At 35.8% G+C, this 13,972-nt stretch overlaps 1 protein-coding gene and 1 long non-coding RNA gene across 2 annotated transcripts in view; both read left to right on the forward strand.

Moving 5' to 3' along the window:
* tenm2a (teneurin transmembrane protein 2a) overlaps positions 1–13,972 on the forward strand; it is a 333,490-nt gene that overhangs the window by 77,476 nt on the left and 242,042 nt on the right.
* Positions 10,894–13,530, forward strand: LOC125258768. Its single transcript, XR_007182680.1, has 3 exons — positions 10,894–11,290; positions 11,754–11,795; positions 13,294–13,530. It is a non-coding gene; the product is annotated as an uncharacterized LOC125258768 (long non-coding RNA).

Consider the following 13,972-nt stretch of genomic DNA (forward strand, 5'->3'; position numbering starts at 1 on the left):
AGTTATTCTGTCTGACTGGTGCCAGTTCAATAGATTGAGCTGAAGATCATTTGAAACCATTCTGTAGTCTGAGTTTATTAACTCATTGAAGCATATGATACATATTTGACACATTATTTTTGTATCTGAGTGTGACACATATTGAGTGATAGGCAAGGAAAAACACGCTTTTTGTGAAAAACTCGAGCAGCAGGAGATCACACCCAAACAGACGAAAAATATTCTGGACAGATTATTCCAGCATTTCTTTCTTTCTTTCTTTCTTTCTTTCTTTCTTTCTTTCTTTCTTTCTTTCTTTCTTTCTTTCTTTCTTTCTTTCTTTCTTTCTTTCTTTCTTTCTTTCTTTCAACTCGGGTTGTACGTGTATACAGGGAGCCTCACAGTAATTGCATTAACATGATGTGGCTTAATCTTTTAAGAATTTAATATGGCATATTCTTGCTGAAAGCCTTTAATCTGTTCTGGAATCTCTCAAGGCAAATGCACATTAAGATCACAGCCAACATTATCTCATTATGTTATCTTGATTCCCCTGAGGGCTGAATTGTTGTTTTATGTACATATATGTGCATGACCTGCTGTTTAGTCAAAATAATAAAAACATTATTGTTTCCCTTATCTATTCCTTTTGTTTTTCTTTAGACTCAACAGCTGCAACTAATACTAATAATACTTCTAATAATACTAATTACTACTACTATATTATTAGTAGTAGTTTTCTTTACTGTGAAAAGTGTGGTACCCCACAGTTTAACATTAGAATAGCTTACAGGATTAGCATGGGGCCATTTTATAAAAATATACTTAAAAACAGTTACAGTGACTTGAAAAAATATGATGGTTTTAAATTCTGATTGGATGATTCAAAGCTGCAGTAAAATTATTATAAATACACACCTCTGAGTGCAAGTTCTATATTAAAGCTAATACATTCCATGGCAACCACAAAGTTAGAAAAATATATATTACTGGCTATATTATTTCAGGGTCTTTTAAAGGATTAGTTCACTTCAGAATTCAAATTTCCTGATAATTTACACACCCCCATGTCATCCAAGATGTTTATGTCTTTCTTCAGTTGAAAAAAAATTAAGGTTTTTGAGGAAAACATTCCAGGATTTTTTTCCATATAGTGGACTTCAACAGTTACCAATGGGTTGAAGGTCCAAATTGCAGTTTCAGTGCAGCTTCAAAGGGCTCTACAAGATACCAGCTGAGGAATAAGGGTCTTATCTAGTTAAACGATTGGTCATTTTCTTAAAAAAACAAAACAAAAAAAAACTTTTTTACCACAAATTCTCGTCTGCGATGCGCCACACATTATGTAATCAAGTTAGAAAGGTCATAGGTGGAAGTACCAATCTAGTATGTGCAATGTGCAAAGACTAAATCAGAAAAAGATAAAACAATGTCAGACAATTTTGAAGTTGGAGGAGAAGATGAGATGTGTTTTTTGCCCTACCAAGGTACTTCAACCTACGTCACGCGTGACCTTTCCAACGTGATTAAGTAATGCGTGGCACGTCGCAGAGTGAGATGAGCATTTGTGGTTAAAAAGTATATTTAAAAAAATATAAAAAAATTAGAAAATGACCGATCGTTTCACTAGACAAGACCCTTATTCCTCAGCTGGGATCGTGTAGAGCCCTTTGAAGCTGCACTGAAACTGCAATTTGGACCTTTAACTCATTGGTAACTGTTGAAGAAAAATCCTGGAATGTTTTCCTCAAAAACCTTAATTTCTTTTCGACTGAAGAAAGAAAGACATGAACATCTTGGATGACATGGGGGTCAGTAAATTATCAGGAATTTTAATTCTGAAGTGAACTAATCCTTTAAGGCACAACCTTTCAAGTTGTACCTCAGAACACACTTTGTTCATGGTAAATCATTGTAGCCGCAATGGGTGACTGAAACATCTAATGAAAGAGCTTTACCCCGGAACCGGGGCACTATATCCAAAAATAAAAGACTCAGAGGCCAGTCTGATCTCTAAAAGCCATCAGGAGGTCAGCTGGCACTTAATAGCACTCATGATATGCCGATTAAACTTACAGTTTGGACAGCTGTGTCACCTCTTCTGACATAAGCCTGCTAAGCTCTGCCTAATTGCAGATGTCATTCCCTGTATCTCGCAGGCTGTTGTTTTATCCCTCCGTAGGAATGATTCTTTTAATTATTAAATATTTGGTACAGTATTGCGTGGCTAAGTGGCTGCGATTTGGGGCGCTTCTGCCCTTGGGTTCAATTATAGTACTACACTGCTGAGCGCAGGGTATTTAATACTTTGTCAAATCCAGCCTTATACAGCATTTTACACAGCGCCTCAAGACTCTAAAACATTCAGACATTTCTCATGCTTTTTTTTTTTCAGAGGTTAAAATGACACTTTATGTAATGAGTAGCGAGCTTGTGTTGTAATGGGAAACACTGAAGGTCTCATAAATTAGAAATACGTTTTGGAGCTCTCTGGTTTGATTAGTAAACACAACCCAAGCCATTATACAAGTGTAATGGAGTGCCAAATGCAGACAGATGTTTCGATAAAGTTGTCACGACAAATTTATAAACTGTTAACCAGATGCCACCATTGGGACCCCAACTTGGAACGTTATCAAACTACCAAAAAAATATACTCACCCTCTTAGCACTCCCCAAGGCTATAGATCTGCTTCCTTCGGGTCTTCAAACATGTTAGCGGTGAAGCCTTTTGCAGCGTATGTGATGGTGTTAATATCAAGGGCTTATGTCAGGTGGTTTATGAGAGGCAAAATGGCTCCCCGTGGGGTCAGATCTATTTCTGCTGCCCAATTAAAAGGTGTTGAGTGGCTGTGTGGCGCAGGTGGCTCACATGGGGCAGGGCGTTTGACACTGAGGGCCCTGTTCTTGCTTAGCTGTTAACTCTATGTCCCAACATTAATGGGAGCCCTAATGATGTGCTATGCATCCTGGGAACAAGTATTCTGCGAAAACTCACTGGACACCCACTGCTGAGCGTAAACCCTCTCAATTAACACCCTGCCCTTCTGAGACCACCGATGATAGCATACCACCTACAGTGCCAGCACGCCCCACGCAGGATCTGATGTCACAGGGACAGGTAGGAGGCTCTGAATCAGACAGTCTGCTTGATGTGATCCTCACACGTTCAGCCAAGGCGAAGCGGCGGTTTCTGCTCAGTATCTACAGTGTTGGGAGACGTTATTTTTACAGTAATGTGTTAAAATATTGCCCGACTCCTTGTTGCATCTTGACATTTTATACTGAACACGTGTCCAGTTACTTTTTCGTTACTTTTTTCACCACTAGTTTAGAAAGTGAGTGTTCTTGTATGTTAAAGTTAAAGACATTAAAAAAAAGTTAAAGTTAAAGACATTAAAAAAAATAACATCCATTCGAAAGTTTGGGGTCAGTAAAATTATTATTATTTTTTTTAAATAAATGAATGTTTTTATTTAGCATGGACACATTAAATGAATTAAAAGTGACAGTAAAGAGATTTATTATATTACAAAAGATTTTTATTTCAAATAAATGCTGTCCTTTCTATTCATCAAAGAATCCTGAAAAAAATGTATCATGGTTTCCACAAAAATATTTAGCACCACAACCATTTTCAACATTGATAATAGCAAGAAATGTTTCTTGAGCACCAAATCAGCATTTTAGTAATGATGCAGAGAATTCAGCGTTGCAATCACAAGAATAAATCACATTTTAAAATAGGAAACAGTTATTTTTTAAGTCTGTAAAATGAAAGTAATGGTAAGAAAGAGTAATACATGTGCTTATAGACAGTCATCATACCATGTAAAAAATCTTTACCTTTTGTTACATTACACTCTGGAAAATAAAATAAATTAAGTCTAACGTTTTTTTGAGCTGTATGTATGCATTATAACCCTCATCATCAAAGTGAAAATAACATTTTAACACATTCTGGAGGATTATTAAACATAAATTAGTAAAGTGATCAGCCCCTTTGAGTATACCGTTATAAACTTGCTCAGGTGCAACCAATCAACTTCCAGATCAAACACCAGGCTAATTGCCCCACCTGACATCAGTTGTAGTGGTTTTGATTACTTCAGAATAAAACCAGCTGTTTCTTGAAGATTCCGCTGTCAGTAGTGCATGGTACTGCAAAGAATATACCATGGTTGGGAATGTGCTTTCAAAAGGCCTCTGGGATAAAGTTGTAGAAAGACACAAGTTAGGAGAATGCTCCTAAAACTTTTTGAAGGCTTTAGTTATCCCTCTGAGTACTGTTCAGAGCATCAAGAAGTGGAGAGCGTATGGCACCACCAAGACATTGCCTAGATCAGGCTGTCCGTCCAAACTCGATGACTGAGCCAGGAAGACATTGATCACAGAAGCTACCAACAGGCCAAAGGCAACTTTGAAGGACTTACAAGGCTTTATGGCTGGGACTGGTCGGTTTGTGCATGTGACAACTATCTCACAAGCTTTACACAAAGCTGGCCTGTATGGCAAGGTGGCAAAAAGGAAGCCTTTCCTGAAAAAGTGCCACACTCAGTCTCATTTGCGCTATGCAAAAACACACCTAGAAGATTTTGATGGCATCTGGTAAAAGGTGCTATGGTCTAATGAGACCAAAATTGACCTTTTTGGATTGAACTCCAAAAGCTGAAAGCAAACACAGCACAGGGGTGTTTCTTGGTCAGGAAACACAAATGCTACCAAGTACATACAAATTCTTGAGGAAAACTTGCGTCCCTCTGCTAGACTGCTGAAGATTGGCAGGTCGTTCATCTTCCAACATGACAATGATCCTAAACATACTGCCAAAAGAACAACACAATGGCTTAAGGATAGGCAGGTAAATGTCCTTGAGTGGCCAAGTCAAAGTCCTGACTTAAATACAATAGACAATCTGTGGATGGACTTGAAGAGAGCAGTCCATTGGCAATTCTGCTAGGAAGATTGGTCAAATATTCCCCAATCTAGGTGTGTTATTTTTTTTATTATTATTATTAATTTACAGAACTGTAAATACATTTTTAAATAAAGCAGAAAAAAGTTTATGTTTTTGTTTTTCAGGCTGTACGACAAATAAAGTAACTATTTCAAAGGGGTATGATGATTTTCTATAAGCACTGTATATAAATTAAAAACTTATGAAGTATGAATTGTGTTTGTAATTTAAAAATGAGCTTAACACGTGTTACTTGCGTTACCCTCAACATTGTGTAACTGCGGCAGTAGTTGATTTCCCATGGAATGCAGTGTGCCATCAGTCAATTATGGGAAATCTGTATCTCTGTCAAATGTAGGTGTAGTAGTCATGGGCAAATGATGGAGAACCCAACTGCGTCTCCATAGCAATATAATTATAGAGCACTACATTAACAAGTTGCTTGGAGAGCACAAATACAGTGAGTGTTGAATAAGAGGTAAATCTGAACGGGTGCTGATTGATTGAAGGTGTCGTGTGTGTGTGTGTGTGTGTGTGTGTGTGTGTGTGTGTGTGTGTGTTTGCGTGTGTGTATGTTTGCGTGTGTGTGTGTGTGTGTGTGTGTGTGTGTGTGTGTGTGTGTGTGTGTGTGTGTGCGTGAGCTGAGAAAGCGACTGGATCTGGGTGTAGATATCAAGAGGGATGCAGAACCATATGTGTCATTTCATTAATGGCACCACAATCTCACGATCCACCTCATAACATACCTAGCCTAGAACACAGCAGGATGACCTTGATTTATGTCCTTTCTCTACACTACTTTTCTTCAGATATATATTTTTTTTATCCTCATATTCTTTGTATTAGCCCTGTAGTTTCATCTCTTCCCACTCCTCATCTTGCAGTTTCTACTGTGCATTCCACAAAAAACAAACATACAAACACAAAAAAAAAAAATGAAATTTACAGCATATGCAGTACAGTAGTTATAATATTTGGATACCTAATCCACACTTTAAAAAGTATGAATATCCGAATTCACTTTTTGTGAAATTTGTTATTTAAATAAATGTCACTTGGTTTGATATTCTAACACAGTGACAATTATTCATTAAAGTGTCCAAAAAAAAAAAAAAAAAAAATGTCTTGAATTGACTGTACGTCATTTCTCCTACATATTTTAGGTAGGCGTGACAACTTAAAAATAGTGTACACCATGCATAACTCTTCCCAAAGTTTCTTTTAAAAGAGTGAAAGTTTGAATTGGTCAAGTGGCAGATTTAAATAGGAATCAGTCAGCGCTCACCTACTCTCACAGGTTCCCGCAGAGCTCCATTTCCTCAGTGCATGCCTTCAGTAACAATAATAACCATCAGCCCACAGAACATGAACAAACATGCAGCACAAAGACGCTCTCTGGAACATGTCAATTACCTGCCATCATCAGTAGTGTGGTGTGGGGGGTTATAGAGAGACCGCAGAGAGGCATGCCGATCTGGACGCAGAAATCACATCCTTCTCCCTGCTAAAACGGAGGTCTTTTTATATTACTCAAATGGCCAATCAGCCCTCTCTCTCAGGAAAGTCATGCTTCTTTCATGGGTTTGATGAAGCATAATGACCAGAGGACAATTTCCACTCTTGGGGCCCAAAATGGAATTTGAGTCAGGGGGTGTAAGGCCCATAAATTACCTCAGTGTGTGTTCGTGCACCTGTAAAAGGCTTTAATGCTAAAAAACATAAGCCGTGACACACCTCCAGCCAGGACACAAGCACTGTATGTCAGATTAGAGTCTCTAAAAGCCCATTTTTAAAATCCAATGCAACATAGTCTTCAGAATCACTAAAATTTTAAGTTTTGAACTTAAAATTCAAAATTTAAAATAACACTTTTACATGTTGGACTAATTTGGCACCAGCTTCTAAAGTGGAATGGGAAATGAGGTGAAAGATGTTGGTAGGGTTACAGAAAGTAATTTCTGAGAAGATATGGATGGATGGATGGATGGATGGATGGATGGATGGATGGATGGATGGATGGATATATAGAAACAAAGATAGATCTGTTACTTTAGATCAATAGACAGGTATTTAAATATCACCATCCACAACTACAAACTGCAAATGGCTTCATATCAGCTGTACGTATGTAAAGTGCATGCACACACACACACACACACACACAGTTAATGACACTGATAAAGTATCACTTTTGTCTTTTCAATGGTCTGCCTACTACCTTCTCTACCAGCTTTTACTTTATTTATTTGCATTTATATTTACATTTATTTACAGATTCACTAGAGTAGCTTAAAAATGCACATACAGTAATATGTAAGAGGGTGAATGTTATGCTCCATATATACAGATAAAGCTGGAATAGCCAGCATATAAGAGCTTACAATTATGATAATCTGTTTATGTACTGTATACATTAGAGATGGGAAAAGTATTTTAACAGTTTAATATGAATACATATGTATTGAGAATTTTTTTTTTTTTTTTTTAGAATTTTCATTTCTGATCTCAGACTTTATTTTAGACCCCACTTTTATATTTTGTGATTTCTGCCAAGTTGAATGCTGAACTCTGTTTCCTAGCATGCATCACACAATGAAAAACTCATTGCTGTTTTTATTGTTCAATGCATTATTTACACTGGTGTTTTCATGTATGTTTTCAATCATGTGCAGTCAGGTGATCATTTAGAGTGCAGCTCTTCTTCTGGTGTGATTTGAAGTGCCAATATTATTGTGTTCTATATATACATTACCGCTTTTTTTTTTTTTTTGGAAATAATTTAATACTTTTATTCAGCAAGGATGCACTAAATCAATCAGAATGTGTCAGTAAAGACATTTAATGTTACATTTAATATTTATCACTTTTATGATTTATCCATCATAAAAGTAATCCATAAGAATAAATAAATTCCATATGAAGCGAACTGATGTTTTGTTTTTGTTTTTTTTAAGAAAAATATCCATATTTATTTATAAACTATAGTCACTGGCTTTCTGGCAACGGCCATACATGTTCACGAGAGAGTCGAGTTCTGGTGGAAGGATGACCTCTGACCCGACATAAAATTTTTATTGTGTTTTGATTTGGTTTTCGTTATTTTCCTTTAGATTTAGCTTTGAAGCAGACACTGAGGTAAAGTGGTGTGTAATAGTGTGTTACATTTATTTTAATGAATGAGTGATATTATTTGCATTTATTTATGTATTATCGAGAGAGAGAGAGAGAGAGAGAGAGAGATGTGTGTTTGTGAATTACCTGCGTGTCTGTTCAGGCCAGAGTCTCCTACTCTTATGAAATTTATGAGTTTAATTACTTGAAACCCAGCAATGTTACCCCTCCTTGCTGAGAAATGAGTTCCTGAGTTCTCATTCATTGTTAGTTGCTATGGTTTCTGATTTGAGTTACACACCTGTTCCATGTTATATTGATTAGTCCCTGTGTGTATTTAAGCCTTTAGTTCCTTCTGTTTGTTGTTCCATGTTGTCTATGTTTTACATGGTTGTTTGCTTTGCTTATTATTGTGATTTCCTCTGTGTTCCCAGTTGAATTTATGATACTGTTTTGTTTAATTCTTCATCATCGCTACTACAGTCTGACAATAGTAAGCAGCACAACTGTTTTTAACATTGATAATAATAAGAAATGTTTCTTGAGCCGCAAATCAGCATATTAGAATAAATGAAGAGTGGAGTTATGGCTGCTGAAAATTCCTATTTAAAATTAAATTGAAAACAGTTATTTTAAATAATATTTCACAGTACTATTTTTTAAGTATTTTTGGTCAATTAAATGCCTTAGTGAGCATGAGACTTCTTTCAAAAACATTTAAAAAAAATCTTACAAAACCCCATAATTTAGAATGATATTAAATGAAAAATCTTATCTCATTCACAGTGTACAAAATACCATTAAAAAAACCAACCAAACAAACAAACAAACTACTGTTTCAGGTTTGTGCACAGGTTGCAGTGTATTTGCACAAAAATGTACTTTTTTTTGTCTAGTGGGTTGTATAGATTTTTTTAATCCAACCTACTCAATTTAGGCATTTGAATTTATGCATTTGCCTTCTTACACAGCTATAAAAATATGACCTGTCAACAGTATCTTCAGATGGTGCCAAAATGTTGCTGGTAAATAACAGTTAATTATAAAAACTGTGATGTTTTAGACAACTATGGAACCAGGACAAATTGTTTTACTCCCTCAGGATATTGTATTTGATAGCTGGAGGAAGCAGTTTAGTAACGTCAGCAAATGCATGACATGTAAGAATTGAGTTCTACTATTTGAGGACCACTGTCAGGAAAAGAGTGAGCACAGGAAATAGAAAGCCAAAGGTTAAGAGAATATGGAGCGTGGTGGCTCTTACTGCAGTTACTGGCAGGAGAAGTGGGAATGAAGAAAGAAGCATGATCCATAATTGTAGGAGCGTATGAGAGACATAAAGACAAAAGTAAAGTCCAGATGATCAGAGGTAATGAAAAGTGTGTAATTGAGTAAATAACAGAATCTCTCGTTGTAAAATGAACTGCATCCACCATACACACAACACACACACACACACACACACACACACACACACACATACACATTAAAAAGAGCATATTGATGTTAGGAGACGTTTTGATGATATTATAAGGTCTTGAGGATGATGGGTTTGTTTTTGCGGCCTCTCGCTGTGAAAGACCACCTCCTTTGGGAGTTGTGATTTTGACAAGCTTTGAGTGTGTTTTTGGGATCGGTCCCCACTCTGGGAATGGTTCCCAGTTTGAGAAAAAGATGCCTGTTCTTTTGGTTTACTATGGTATTTTTTCCATCTGGCTGTACTAGAAATTTGTAAACATAAAAAGGGAGCAAGATGGCCTGTTTTTTCACAGTCTGCAGATTTCCAACAAACATTATGTGAGTACGTGTCTTCGTGCATATGGCACTGCCTCTGAGCTGGACAACAGAAAGAAAATATGACTGGAATCTTTTTCAAAAGTGTTATATAATTATATAATACATTTGAATAATTATCGTCTTTCTTTCTTTCTTTCTTTCTTTCTTTCTTTCTTTCTTTCTTTCTTTCTTTCTTTCTTTCTTTCTTTCTTTCTCCTAAATTCCTTCCTTCCTTCCTTCCTTTTGAAGAGAAATAAATAATTAATTGATTTCACTAAATAGGCATTCACACCTGCTGATGATGAACGTGTCTGTATATTAGCACTTTTTTCTTATTATTTAGATGAGTTAATAAACGTTTATTTCAGCAACGCACAACGCATATTATTCCTCATTAAAATATGCAGTGGCCCTGAAAAAAAGTCACACTTAAGTTACACATAAAATGTGTGAATGTCATAGGCCTATAATTTAAAACCAAACAAACATTTTATTTATTTGTTTATTTATTTGGTTGCTTGTGATACATTTAAATAAATTTATACCATGGGCTGTGTTTAAGTCCAAATTCCCTCTGTCTCGTTAACTCGGATTTACGTCATTGCTTACATTGCATGAGTGCCCACTACTGTCAGAACACTTGAAATGGATTTTAATGGAATGCCCTTGATCGCTTAGAATCTGATATGGAGCTGATTTGTTATTTACAGTTTTGATTTTTTTTTTTTTACACGCCATTCTATAGGCATTATGTATGCTTGGGCTGTTCAAAAAATAAATATAAATATTAAATATAAATATATATAAATACATTTATATTAAATATAAAAAATACACAAACGGAAATGATAACGATACAATAAACTATAACTGTGAAAAAAACAAAAAAACAGTCAGCTTATGGTAGCTACAAGTATTAAATGCGGTTAATTGTCAAAATAATGCCAATATCATAGACCCTGTCCCAAATGGCACCCTAAACACTCAAGGTCCTTCTACATAACGCCGCTGCGGGCTCCAAGTAGGGCTCGGCAAAAGTGCGCACGAAGGGCGCATGTCGACCACAAAGGGGGCGCACGCGAGCACCTTTCTGAAATCTAAAATGACAAATGGGATGAGCAACTGTTTCATGCACTCATAAAGTGTGCCATTTGGGACAAGGCCAAGGAGTCGTATGCTCCCCAAACGCTCTCGCGGTCCTTTGATGTCATACGCCGATCGGTCTGCGCATCTCGAACAAGCCTGTTTTCATAGAAGCACTCGGAGATCACGCTGCGCACGCACACAAACATTCAGGAGCACAGAAACTTGTTATCAACGCTGCTCCGCAACCGTTATTAAAATAGCTTTGCTACTGAATCGCTACATTTCATTTCTCAGCAAGGAGGGGTAACATTGCTGGGTTTAAAGTAATTAAACTCATAAATTTCATAAGAGTAGGAGACTCTGGCCTGAACAGACACGCAGGTAATTCACAAACACACATCTCTCTCTCTCTCTCTCTCTCTCTCTCTTGATAATACATAAATAAATGCAAACAATATCACTCATTCATTAAAATAAATGTAACACACTATTACACACTACTTTACCTCAGTGTCTGCTTCAAAGCTAAATCTAACGAACCTTATCTGACGAAAATAACCTGTCACATATACCCTTCAGAACACAAACCTAGGAATAACATTTTAGTTTTCCATCAAAAATGTCATTGTCATATACAAGCCTGTTTTAATTGTTTTTGTACATTTGAAAAGCACAACAGTGTACAGACAGAGGGAAACCTGTTAGTGAGGTGATGCAAGAAATGTTCATTAAGATGGAAGTACATACTGCAAACCTGATGTTATTAAGATGTAATGAATGTTGCAGGTTAGATGCGGATAAGGTATTAGGCTAAAGGTTGCATTCTGTGTTGTTGCCCTCACAGAGTACATGGATCTTTCCCCGTTCCTGAGCTACTTCATGTCAGGTACAGTACAGTCTGACTAGACTGATAGGAGTACTAGTTGTGTTTGTAGAATTACTAGTAGCATAGGAATATTCAGTGTTATTGTCTAGATGTGTAGTAATATTAGTAGTTGTATGTGTCTTCAGTTCTCACAACCTTAATGTAATTTTATAGGGAATAATCACCTTTGCACTACTATAATCAAAAGTGTTTTTGTTTTTTTTGTTTTTGCTTTATGTCCACCCACAACATAGTCAAGAATAAAGCAACTCTATCAAGGTCTCTTGATTTTAGCACTATCGATCCCAACCGCTGTGAAGATTCCTGCCTTAAAGAGCGTTAATGAATGAAATTGCTTCTTCATTTTCAGCTTATTGGAGGGCATGCATTGACTCTTTTAATTACTGGAGAGAAGAAATTGGTTGCACATGCCTTATCCTTTAATTGTTTTTCCCACAGCCTGTCCTTAATTGGGACTCCCTTGTGTTTATCGATTCACTTTGATCTGCTTTAATTTGGATGACGTGCATTATATATATTAGTTAGTGGAGGGTTCTGTCCAGCTTTCTGTGAATGCGGTGTGTGTCGAGGCAGTGTATGTGCATGAGTGCGGTCACACTCATCAAAGTAGGAGGTGTGATGCTGTGAGGGAAATTTCACAGCAGGTAAAAAGAGCTGCAGGATAAAATAGGCCCCTTAGCCCTGCAACACACATGAGCTGCCATCTGAGCTGACGTTCACTGATTTAAGTAGTTAAACCTCGGGCACCTGCTGCCCCCGTTTGCTTTGTGAAGTTTGTCTTAATAGAGTTTGAATGTTCAGTTTAGTTCTATTCAGTATATGTATAAAGTTCCAAAGCAGTTTTCAATTGTGCCTTAAAACCACCATGGAGCACATAGTGACAAGTCATTTTTTTGTCCAAAGGCCTTAATAAAAAAAAACAACATGGACTAAATATAAAATGTTTGATTGTCCTTTTGCTAGCTAGCTAGATATCAGCCTGTTAGCATTGTTTGAAAATATGTCAAATAGTGTAATAGTGAATTTTGGTTAAACCGAATGACTTTTTTGGTGATACTTTTTATCCATCTTGTAAAAACTGACAAAAGCAGTGTTAAATGATTATAAAAACCACATAATCTCATTGTTAACACACAATAAACACAAAAAAACTATGTTGTTTTTTTTTACACTTTTAAAAACCTTATTCATCAATGACTCTTATACTGAACAGACGTTGAAGCTTTAAATGATATATAATAGGGTGAACTATATTACATTTCACAGTATTGATTAATTAGTAAATTAACTAATGATTGTTATATTATTTTATATTGTAATAAAAGTGTAATTATTACAATTATTATAAAAAAAAAAAAAAATATATATATATATATATATATATATATATATATATATATATATATATATATACTGTGCATGTAGACTTTGTTGAACGTGTGTGCATTTCATACTTTTAAGTTTTATTTATTTATTTTTCAACCTTTTTTTTTTTCAGAGTGTAGAGAAGACAGGACAATCATATGGAAAGATGGGGGAATGGCACAGTACATGATCAGTGACCAATTTCGAGCCAAGTTTTCTTCCCCAATAATGATTATAACATTATCAAAATGAATGGATTTAGACTGAAAAGAAGTCACTTCACAAGGTTGAATACATTTGTATGAACATAATGTATTCAATTCACATTGAATTTACATTGAATTTATTAATTGTTTTAAATAAAAGTTAAGTTGATACTTCTGTGAGTCTTTGCTTGAGAAAAGCAAGCTTTCTTGCAACTAAACTGAATTAGAAGCGAGATATTGCTTGAATGTGTTCTCACAACAGAAGCTAGGAAATCTGTAATTTCTGTCTTTCCACTTCTAAAGTTAATACAAGGATAGTTTACTGTATGAAGACTAATGAAATACATACTTTTAAAGGTATCATTTTAAAGAGTAAGGCTTACACTTTAGTATGGGAACAATTCTCACTTTTAACTAGTTGCTTATTAGCTTGCTTACTGGCTGTTTATTAGTACTTATAAAGCACATTTTAATGCCTTATTCTGCATGACCATATTCCACATCCCTAAATCCTACCCCATACCTAAACTTAAGTTAATAGTGAATATATGTGTTCCCCATACCAAAGTGTTTTTAGAGTAAGCAGTAAAAAAATAAGTGTTATTT

The sequence above is a fragment of the Megalobrama amblycephala genome, linkage group LG23 (assembly GCF_018812025.1).
Source record: "Megalobrama amblycephala isolate DHTTF-2021 linkage group LG23, ASM1881202v1, whole genome shotgun sequence".
Taxonomy (NCBI): domain Eukaryota; kingdom Metazoa; phylum Chordata; class Actinopteri; order Cypriniformes; family Xenocyprididae; genus Megalobrama; species Megalobrama amblycephala.